Source organism: Meleagris gallopavo, chromosome 3 (genome assembly GCF_000146605.3).
Source record: "Meleagris gallopavo isolate NT-WF06-2002-E0010 breed Aviagen turkey brand Nicholas breeding stock chromosome 3, Turkey_5.1, whole genome shotgun sequence".
Classification (NCBI taxonomy): Eukaryota; Metazoa; Chordata; class Aves; order Galliformes; family Phasianidae; genus Meleagris; species Meleagris gallopavo.
The window spans coordinates 31,868,303-31,879,661 of NC_015013.2; the positions used below are offsets into that span (position 1 = coordinate 31,868,303).

The following is an 11,359-nucleotide window of genomic DNA, read 5'->3' on the forward strand; positions in this document are numbered from 1 at the left end:
CCGCTGTCCAGCTGCGCTGCCTCACATTGCGCCAGGGGAGGCTCAGGTTGGGTTTAGGAACAATTTCTTCTCCGAAAGAGCGGTGAGGCACTGACACAGGCTGCCTGGGGAGTCACCATCACTGGGCGCGTTCAAGAAGCGTGTGGATGTGGCAGTGAGGTTAGTGGGCATGGTGGGGAATGGATGGACAGCTGGATTAGGTAATCTTAGCGGGCTTTTCCAAACGTAACAATTCTGTGATTCTATGGTAAGTTTGCGTAACCGCTCTTGATTTGTCCCTGTGGAACCCGGTGGGAAACAAGACTCCACACAGATGGGTGCAGCTGTCTGAGCGTCAGAGATGGGCGCAGAAATGTGAGAGTTGTGTGGTGTGGGGCCTTGCATGGGGCGGTGGGGAGGCAGTGGGCTACGGTTAAAGCATCTGTATGCACCCCTTATGGCTTGCCTGGGCCACACCGACTGAAGAGGATTTGTCCTGGGCTGCGTATAAAATACATATACATCGCTCCGAAAGTAATGCCTCCCATTTATTCCCGTGAAAACTACAGCCGCGAAGAAGAGCGCAATAACACAGTTTGATAGAGAAAACTCTCAGCTATCAAACATTATTTTTTGACATAGTCACCACCATTAGCTATTCATTTCCACCTGCAGTGAACAAGAGCCTGCATGCTGCGCTCATAAAAACTTGCACCGGCGGAGGTGATCCACTGTCACCATAGCTGAAATGCACCACCTGCTGCCTCACCGTGGTCACATTCACTGTGTGGTCTCCATAAACATTCATCAGTGAATGTCAGTGGGCGCCATTTTTTCTACATGGAGGAATTCAGTTCCATACCTTTGTTTCATATGCATTTCCATGCCAGACACCATTTTGTCAGGCTGCCTCTCAGCTGCCATCTGTCACGTGGCGACAAAATGTAACAATATTGGCAGTAAGGTTCAGCCTTTAATGCCGTACTGCCAAGATCCACCTCTAATGTTGCGAGCCAACATAATAAAATAGGAAGCATTGCTTTTGAAGCAGTCCTGAAATAATATAGTTAATGTATGTAAGTAGCAAAACTTTTTTTTTTTTGGTCTTCTTTAGTAAAATGTAAAAAAAGAGAGTAACAAAACCATAAAACTACTGGGATATGTGACCTTGTTTATGTGAAACTAATGCATCAATCTGGTTCAGAGATGGTGGTTGCAATTCTTAGTTAGCTCTCAAGGAGTTCATCAGAGGTTTTTATGACATTTTACTCTTCCTGTGCTTCATCCTTAAAAATGGTTGTTCACAAATGTATGTACTGCCAAAAAGCAATGACATGAATAAGGTGTGATTGTGAACCTTTTCCTAACGCTCACACTGACCCTCCTCTGACAGAGCTCATGCTGTTCCTTTGGTCCCATTGCTGTCACCAGAGGGAAGAGCTCAGCACTGCCCTTCTGCTTCCCTCACGAGGTCTCCCCTCAGTATCCTCTTCTCTTGACTGAACAAACCAAGCAACCTCAGCAGCTCTTCATACCACTTGCCCTCCAGACCCTTCATCATGTTGCTGGTTGATGCCATTTATCTGACCTCTGGTGAGTCTGTTTCACACATATTTCTCCCTTCACCCATAGGTCTGAAGGTGATGGCATCTTCAAGGTGTAACTCAGTGTTGTCTAACGCAGCTAGGTGTACTACCAACACAAGGCTCACTTGAGAAACGTTCAGGAAAAGAGGAAGAGGAGGAAGTGGTGTTGAGCTTGTCTTAACTCTGGATCAAGCTATGATGGCAAGGGTTTAACCAAGCTTGAAAATGGCAGCTTGACCTCTGGAATCCCCTTCAGCAGGCAGTGGGTTGACACAGGAGAAAGCAAGGACATGAAGGTGAGAAGGACCATCTATGAGGTCTTTGTGGCTAGGATCCTTGAAGAAGTGAATACTGGTCTGTGCCTTTCAGCGGGTCCTTCTTAGTTGCAGCCCCAGTAGCAGTGCACAAGGAAGCAATAGGACTGTGGTGGTAGTGGAAGATACTCCCACAGTTGAGAATATGCTGCTTTCAGGTGAATTTACAACTACTTGTCCATAAACTCTAGCAGCAGTGAACCCACGCTGTCAAAGCTGATTGATTTGCTCATGGCAGATGATTGTAGATGTTTCTGTAGACTGAATTTCTGAGAAGACCTTTTAACTTACCTTGATTCCTTCCACCAATTGTTGGTGAGTCCCTAAGTAGGTGATGCTTCTTGCTGATACATTCTTGGTGACAGTGATTACAGCAGTGATTGCATGGGCAGAGGATAACTGCTGTGGTCAGGCTAACAAGATCTCTTTTCTCCTATTTCTTTTCATAGATATCACCCTGCTTTTCTGTGTTTCTACCATTGGGCTGAGGAAAGAACTCAGCAAGGAGAGGGGGAATGAAGCGATATGGGAAAAAAGTTATTTTTTAGGAAGACAAATAAGGAAAATAATGGGAACACAGAGTCATAGAACAGCCAAGGTTATAAGAGAAGTATGATGTCTTTTGCACCTCTGCTGCCTAAAGCAGGGCCACCTAGAGCAGGTTGCTCAGTGTCGTGGGTAACAAGATTTTAAGTATCTTCAAGGACGGGGACACCACAACATTTTGCTGGTGTTTTACCACACTAAGAGTAAAAAGATGTTTAAGTAGAATTTCCTGTATTTTAGTTTGTGTACACCACATCTTGTTCTGTCCCTGGCTACCACCGAGAAGAGTTTGTGTCCATCTCATTAACATTAGCTACTTGTGTACTTTAATAAGATCCCTGCTGAGCCTTTCCATCTTGAGGCTACCCAGTTACCTCAACACCTCCTTATATGTCAGATGCTCCACTTCCTTAATCATCTTAGGGCCCTTAGTGTCAGGTTCACTAGGCTCAATTCTGTATATCCATCAGCATTGTTCTGGAGAACCCAGATCTGAATGAATGATGAAGTCAAGTTCTCCTTAACAACATTTATCCTTCAAGACACTATGCGAATATTGACTGAATTCTATTACAGATAACATGTCCATAGCCAGTTTTATCTTCCCATTTTGGTTGTTCCCTTTTACATCTGTTATGTTTGCCTTAAAAGTAATTACTATATAGGCCAGCAGTAATTAAAATAGTACTTTAAAGAACCCATTCAGAGTAATTTCTGAAAATGCTCCTATGTAAATGTTTTGCGCTCCAGTTTTGCTTTTGCTAGCAGCATTTACAACAGCATCACCCCAGTGAGTTATTTGGAATTACTCTTTAATTTCACACTAAAAACATGACGGAGAGTCAGACTTTCTGAACCAGGCTATAGCACACTCAGAGGGAGAAAAAAACTCAAAGGCAAAACTTGATTTTGCCTTTGTTAATGTGAACATTCAAATGTCACACCCTCATCCCAGCATAATCTCTGTGAAGCTGAGATGTGCACAGAACAGGGTACAGAGATTTACAAGGTTTTATGAGACTAAGAAGAAAGGTCAACCTTGCAGCTGGGTGTGAGGGAGGTTATCACAGTGCTAGAGCTTGGTTCATGCATTTCTACAGCACTGAAGGTTGGGGAAAAGCCATGAGAACATCTATTAGGACTTCAGTGTGCTTTTTGAAGTACAGCTATGAGCAGGAGATTTCATGTCCTTTCGTACAGGAGGAAGACAAACTTTACCTTTGATTATCATTGCTTTCATAATTAAGAAACTAAAAGCACAGCTATAGTATCCCACATATAAATGAAAGAAAAAGTGATGAAAAAAATGAGAAGAAAGAGAAGTAATGTTGGCTGAGCAGTTGACTAGGCATTTGTGCAGATTACATTCTGGTACATCTGCTTTAACACATCATTATTAATGTGGTGGCTTGCTCTGACATCTAGCAGGGACTCTACCAGTTCTTGGGAAGAAGAGAAAAGGCAACAGAATTAAAATCATTTCTTATCCAAGCAATTACTAATCCCCACCAAAGACAAACCAAATCAAAACAATACCTTAAGGCAAACTTCACCACTTTTTCTTGAAGATTTTATGTTGTGTTGACAAAATCATATTTCTCAAGCATTAGATGAAGCACAGAAGTTCAATGAAGAGCATTTCATTTATTCTTAATAGAGTTTTAGCCATACTATCACTCAACCACACAGGCAAAGCCATCCTGTACATATGCATGCTAGTGCTGCATTTCTCCCTAGCAACTCCTTTTTTAAAAGGACACAAAAATATCCTTTCTGCTATTCCTCTGCATCCTATGGACACTGAAAACTTTTGACATTTCCCCTTTCTTTTCTCTCCATTTTCTTTGGTTCCTACTGCAACAATCTCCTCTTAAATATGAATGCTTTTAACTCACCACCTTTATCTCATAGGCCTTTTCATTTCCCTCTAAGAGCTTTCCTTTCTCTCCAACAACACACAAAAACCCTACCCAAAAGTAGTTATGATCCCTCGTGAAAATTGAAGCACTTTGTTGTGATTTAAGTCTGGTGGGCAATTAGGAACTACAGAGCTGCTTACTCACTCCCCCTTCCTTCTGTGTTACGAGAATGAGAATGAAGGAGCAAAAGTCAGAAAATTCATAGGATGAAATAAAGGCAATTCAATAATTAAAAATGGAAACAACAACAAAACCTATAAAACCGAGTTATGTGAAAGGTAGTTCTCACAACCCACTCACTGATGCCACATCAATCCTGGCAAAGTCCCCTACAACTTTACTAGTGGGTATGGCATCATACGGGATATCCCTTTGGTCAGCTGAGGTCAGCTGTCCTGATTCCATCCCTTCCCGAATTCTTGTGCATACCCAGCCTTCCTCTGTCTGGGCAGCATAAGGAGCAGAAAAGGTCTTGCTTTTTTGTAAGCACTGTTCAGCATCAACTGAAATATTCGTTACCAACTCTGTTTCCACCACAAATTTAAAACATAGCACCATACAAGGTAATTATGAAGAAAATCAATTCTACCCCAGTCAAAAAATAATGCAGCTGTATTCTTCCCATTGCAGCCATCAGGATCACCACTACCACCACAGAAAGTTCCGAGAAGAAGATGCAGACAAGCCATTTGCTACTGACTCCACCAGTCTTCTCATTCAGCAGAATGGTCTGATGAGAAAGGGAGTGCACAAGCTCCACCTAAAAGACTCAGCATGTGGCTGCAGCCTCACCCAGCCATATTGTTGACCACAGACATTTTCTTCTTGGACCCCCTTTGAAGACAGTGGCATCAACCCTTGAGTGTGTCATGATGCTACTTGGCAGAGTCCATATCTGCAGCCACGTGTCATGTCATTCTATTTAGAAATGCCAGGATCTATCCCCATCCTGCATCTGTGGCCTCCAGATTGTCAGTTCATCCCATCAAAAATATGCATGTGGAAATCAAAGTTAAGACCTTTAGGCACAGCCAAAGGTTCTAACCTTGTCTGTTGAAGAGGCAAAGAAATACAGTTTTCTCAGTGGTGTTGAAGAAATGTTACCAGAAAGGGAAGAAAGGGAATTTGGTTGTTAGAATATCTTTCTCACTTTCAGTATATGGGGGATTTTTAAATCTTACTCCCCATCTTATGTTATTATGTCTTATTCTCCGCCTTATCTATTTTAAAAAACATATATTCAACAGTTAACAGGAAAGAAATGCACACAAAAAAAAAAACAACAAACCAAAACGTAACACAGAAGAAGAGACACTAGATACTAACATGGAAGCCATGGCTTTGGTCTGCCAATCAGCTCTACTCCTGAGCTGCTTTGTGCTGGCCAAAGGAGTTCTCTGAGCCTGCCATTATTTGCAGTGTGTCGCAGCCTTGAATGATTCCCTTGTGGCAGAAAGAAGAGAATCAAGGAGGCAGAAGACCCTTTTCCTGGGGATGGCTCCTCCATGCCTTTTTGCTTGCCGGAGAGAAAGGTTGCCCATTGGGCACAGGGGCTGCCTTCTAGCTCCCATCCTGTGCCCTATCCTTCAGCCCCCTTTTTACACCATGCTGAATACCACTCCCACCATCACAGTGGCCATCACAGAATCTTACTGGTGTCACAGTAGTCACTGCTGCCCCATCCCACACACTCAGCTCCAAGACCTCTGGTGGTAAACAGGTTGGCTGATACCAAGAGAACCAGGAGCGCTGATTGCCCAGTTTTACATGGGAAGAAAGAGTTTGGGTTCCCAGAACCGAAGAGGTGGAGACTCGTGAAGCAGAACAAATGCAGGAGGAAGAATACCTGTGCCCACAGAGCAATGGCCTGGCCTGGGACTACTGTTCTGCAGCCCATGGAGGTGGATGCACTCCAGATGAAGAACCAATGGAAGTGGATTGACTTCCTCTACAGCTGTCTTGGCATATCATTATACCAGAGTGAGGTTACAGCAGCAGCATTGAAGGTCCAGGTGCCCAGCCCTCTATCTGCTCTGCAGCATCTGCACCCAGAATTAACTGGGAGACCATTAACATCCTGTGGGCTTGTGTGCAGGATAGCTCCTTTCCCATCCCATTGTCCTTGCCCTTTATAAAGAGACAGCATCTCTTCTGCATGGATTCCCAAGGAAGCAGGCAAACGTGGCCTCGGCTTGTTTTTGCCTGCTTCACTGTGTCTGTAGGAGGTGCCCCCCAGAGAACTGCTGTGGACCTTGAGCCCTAGAGGTGGGGTGTCTCAGCCTGAAGATATGAATGCTACCCAACAAGTGCTGAAAGGTGAAACCAGACCTTCCGTGGTGGTGCACAAAGAACAGCAGCAGATCAATGAAAAAAAAGAGGGCTGTTCCTTTGAAGCTAATGAAAACACTGTCCCCATAAGGGTGCCCAGACAGAAAAGGTGTCCAAAGGGGTTTCACATTCTGACCTTGGAGGCATCTGAACCTAAAAGAACAAAACTGGATGTTCCCAGACATCACTGTCTCCTTTGTGTCCCTCAGGGCCATCTTCTGGCAGATGTCTTGGCCTAAGGCCAAGAGCTGTTCCTTGGAAATCCACCTGCAGGCTCCCATTCTGGTGCTGCTAACGATTCTTACAACCAGACTAGAGAGCTCTTCCTCCAAACAAGGGAACAAGAAGCGACAGATATGGTGGCTGGTGTTCATGTGACCAGTGGTGTGTGGGTCATGAATGTGGATCTGACAGAGAACGGCGTTAGGCTCAGGCATGTCAGTTGCTTGGAGAAGAAAGGTGCGTGGCTAAGGCACACCAATGATCCAGTGAGTTGCAAGGGGCCCAGGTACGTCTGTCCACTAGAGGATGAGGAATCTATGGAGGTAGATCCACTACAAGATGGAGAACTGATTGAAGTGGACCCAGAGTGCATGGCCATCCCCAGAGTGCCTCAGCTCTCTACTACAAAATCAGGGCAATAGAACTGCAGGAGTTCCAGGTCAGCTTGCTGTCTGCATCAGTCTCTGCTCCCCCCATTAACTTGGACATGACAAACAATATGGACATCTTGAAGGCTGATGTGTCAGATCACCCAGCAATAAACCATTCTTTTGGTGATTGTTGATGGTTTTGTAAGCCCTTCTTTTCGATCCCTCAGCCCTCGTGATGAAGTGGCATCTCTTCCTCACGGAGCCCCAAGGAGGGGGGAGGTTCAGGTTGGGTACTGGGAAGAGATTCTTCCCTGAGGAGGTGGTTGGGCAATGGAACAGGCGTTCCAAGGAAATGGTCAAGGCACTAAGCCTGCCAGAGTTCGAGAATGCTCTCAGAGTTTGGACAATGCTCTCAGACATAGGGTTTAAATATTGGGCGATCCTGTGTGGGACCAGGAATTGGATTCAGTAATCCTTGTGGATTGTTTCCAACTCTGGCTGTTCTGTGAGTCTTTGAACCTGGCGATTTCCCATCATTCAGTGAAGAAGGCAGGGAAAAGAACACTTCTCTCAGTAGAAAGATACATTTGCAAACATAAGCATCTGTGGGATGGACACTATGCTGCAGCAAGGGCAGAGCAGCCATGAAGGAGTGGCAGAGATGAAATCTTATGGACTGACTGCAGCCCCCATTCCTCATTCCCCTGCACGCCTGAGGGGGAGGAAGTAGGAGGAGCGTGTGTAGAAGGCATTTTTAGTTTACTTTTAGTTCTCGCTGCTCCCGTCTGTTAGCAGTAAGTAATAAATGATATTCATCTCCTTTATGTTGTCTGTTTTGCTCATGACAGTAATCGGTGCATGATCTCCCTGTCCTTATCTCAACAAAGGAGCCTTTTTTCGTTGTATTTTCTTTCCCTGTTCTTTTGAGGAGGGGGAGTGAGAGAGTAGCATGGGGGAGGTTAGCTAGCTGTCACTGAGGAACTACCTCAGAGTTTCAGGGGGAAATTCACTTTCCATGGGTTCATTTCCTACTCATTTACTGCCTTCCGAAAGCTCACGCTGTGTTGACATGCTTCTGCTCATGCAGATGAAATTCCTAAGTGCTGAAACCTTCACACAAACTCATCCCCTCTGGCAAAGATCTCTGCAGCCCTGCTGTTTGCTAATATTTAAGAGATGAGCTTGATCACTGTGTCCTTACCCAGAGTTAATGTTGGAGCATTCTATCCCTTTTATAACTTTTTTTTTTTCTGTTCTTGTAGGGGACTTTTTGAGCACCTTTTTTCCTTGCAACAACCCATATATGGGATGTTTTTCAAATGCTGTGTGTCATTTTAGTATCATAGAATCTGACTGAAATTTTCAATTTGACTCTAAAAAAGAGTTGGTAGTTGGCAGCTTCAGTAGAGAAGGCAGTATCCTTTCACTTCTGTGCTGAGCCTTTCACAGCTCAGCCCTGCTACTGTGATGCCAGGACACAGTCTCAAGAAAGAATACCAAGCTATCTTTCACTTAGGAAAAAATCTGAACGAGACAAAAGATTCTGCTGGTGGCTGAGTGTAAGAACATGAAAGTTGGTGAAATTTTCAGCAGGATGAAGTACCTGTTTTGTGTATCAGCTAAATTAGCCTTCCACACTCAGATACTTTTAACCAAAGGCTGTGCTCTTTTTAGAAATGCAGAGGTCAGCAAAAAAGAGTGGCTTATCAAATATATTGTTGCAAACTGAGAGTAGCCATAGATGATTAACAGAAGACCCCAATCAGAATTCTTGAGATAGAAGACCAGAAAGTCTGAGAGAGAGATTTGCCTGGCGCTCTCACTAGAGGTACTTAGAATCAGCCATTTAAATATACAGGGTAACCAAAGAACACTTTCTTCTTTTCTCCTCTTCCATCCCTCAGAGGGATGAATGTGCTTCTGTTCCGTAGTTGCAAATGACAGATGCTTCTTGAAATTAGAAACCCGCGAAACTGGAGATTAAAGAGAACAGCAGTGAAAAATACAGACACTTGCAGTGTCTTGTATCTTCAAGTTACTTTTCAAGGTGCTGTTCAGTGGAGGAGCTTGGTAGTAAGCAAAGACATCCATAATGGGTTGCTGACGCTTGCACATTCGGGTAGCTTAAGAGGATTATATGTAGCTTATATGAGGCTGCAGTGCAACGTTCACTGCATTCCAAGGGTAATGGGGTCAAGTTCAGTGAACAGGACTGTTATTCAGATCACATGCTTCTCCGGCACTACTGTTCTGAGATCCATAAATTTAAGTCAGAAACCAATTCCTGATTCAAGTTTTTTCTTCTACATATGATTGTGACAACTTGTAGGATGGCAGAGCTGGTGAAGATGAACAGTTCTTAAGCAATTTGTTGAAGAGTTTGTTGACTTTACCACGTGGAAACACTCTTAATTCTTTTCTGTTCCTACAGTCAGCACTACTCAATAGAAACACTTGTACATGATGGAGACTAAATAGCATATGTAGCGAAAGATCCTATGGAAGTCAGCCTAAGCTAGGTATCTACGTCTTTAAGCTTTCAGGCAATGCAGATGGGGAGTTGCAGAGCAGCAAGGAGGCAATGCTTCTTGTATAAGCTGTTAATTGGCCATTATCCCAGCTTTTAATGTAACTGAGCACTGAGCTGGAGCAGTATCAGGCCCAATGTTCTGAACAGACAGAAGAACATAGCTGCGATTCCAAAGAATGTACTCAAGCCTGTCCCTACAAGGACAAACTGAGAGAGCTGGGGCTGTTCAGCCTGGAGAAGAGAAGGCACTGGGAAGATCTGAGAACAGCCTTTCAATATTTAAAGGGGAGTCAGTAAGGAAGGACAGAATCTTTAGAAAGGTCTGCTGTGGAAGGATAAGGGAAATTGTATTCAAACTAAAGCAGGGAAGATTTAGACTGGATATAAGAAGTTTTTTTATGATATGGGTAGTGAAGCACTGAAATGTTGCCCAAAGAGGTGGGGGATGCCCCATCCCTGGAGACCTTCAAGATCAGGCTGGATGGGGATGTGAGAACTCTGATCTTCTGTAGGAGCTCCTGTTCATTGCAGAGGAGCTGGACTAGATGATCTTTTAAAAGATCCCTTCCAACTCAAAAGATTCTATGATTCTATGGCGATGGAATGTCAGGCCAGCTTTATGCTGCTCAGCACAGACTAACCTGAGATTTCTGGACGCAACTGATGCCTAATAAAAACATCAGAGGCCATAAAATGAGAAGCTGGCACACACAACACCCAAAGGACCTTGCAAGAAGTTTTATGGGTACCCTATGGCAAGGCCTAAAAGGGCAGTGTTCTACCAAGAGAAAGTAGCAGAGAGAGAAGCAATCCTATTTAAAAGGTTTTTCTAATTGCGCTTAGGCAGACAATGTAAGCGAGAATTCCCATTTCGGAATATTTGTCTTTTTAACCTAAAGTATTTATTACCCTTTGATGGTACAGGAGTATTTATCAGGATGAAGAATTAGGATTAAAAAAAAAAGACAATACAGGTTACTGGTGGATCCAGCATTAAAAAGAGCAGTAAGAAATATGGAAGTTAGATCAAGAAAAGCTGGAGCAAAGTAATTAGCTCCAGGACCTCTTCCAGAAGTATCAGTGGTCTGTAACACAAGTAAATGAAAAGTTGGAGCTATCAAACAGCTCCCCCTCTGTACAGTGAGTCTTAAATGGGTCCATAACCTCTGGAAACTGGCCTTGATCCTCACAGACACATGACCAAAATTCTCCCTGGTGTAAACAGGTAAGTAGTCAGAAACTCACTGTGCATCTGGGAAAGTCAGGCTCTTTCTGGTTTTATTTCTCACCTCCTAGGTCTGTTCTCTCAGATGATCTTATGCAGGACCATCAGGGAAGGCTGATGATTCTGAGGGGGGAAGATGCTGTGCTATACAGTATCCTCCCAGGGTCCCTTCCTGCCTGGATTATTCTAGGTCTTGTGAGACTGAAAAACTGTAAGCTGTCATCTAAATGGTCAACGGTCAGTGTTTTGTTTCACTTATTCAACATAATGAGATCTATCATCTGATGGAAGAACTGGAAGATACAATATCTAAAATCCAATAAATGACAGAATTATGTC

At 43.8% G+C, this 11,359-nt stretch overlaps 1 long non-coding RNA gene across 2 annotated transcripts; it reads left to right on the forward strand.

Moving 5' to 3' along the window:
* Positions 1-1,122: 1,122 nt before the first annotated feature.
* On the forward strand, positions 1,123-5,624 carry LOC104910189. Of its 2 annotated transcripts, XR_792889.3 has the most exons (3): positions 1,123-1,572; positions 1,663-1,861; positions 4,975-5,624. It is a non-coding gene; the product is annotated as an uncharacterized LOC104910189 (long non-coding RNA). The 2 variants fall into 2 exon arrangements; XR_792888.3 differs by lacking the exon at positions 1,663-1,861.
* The last annotated feature ends 5,735 nt before the right edge of the window (positions 5,625-11,359 follow it).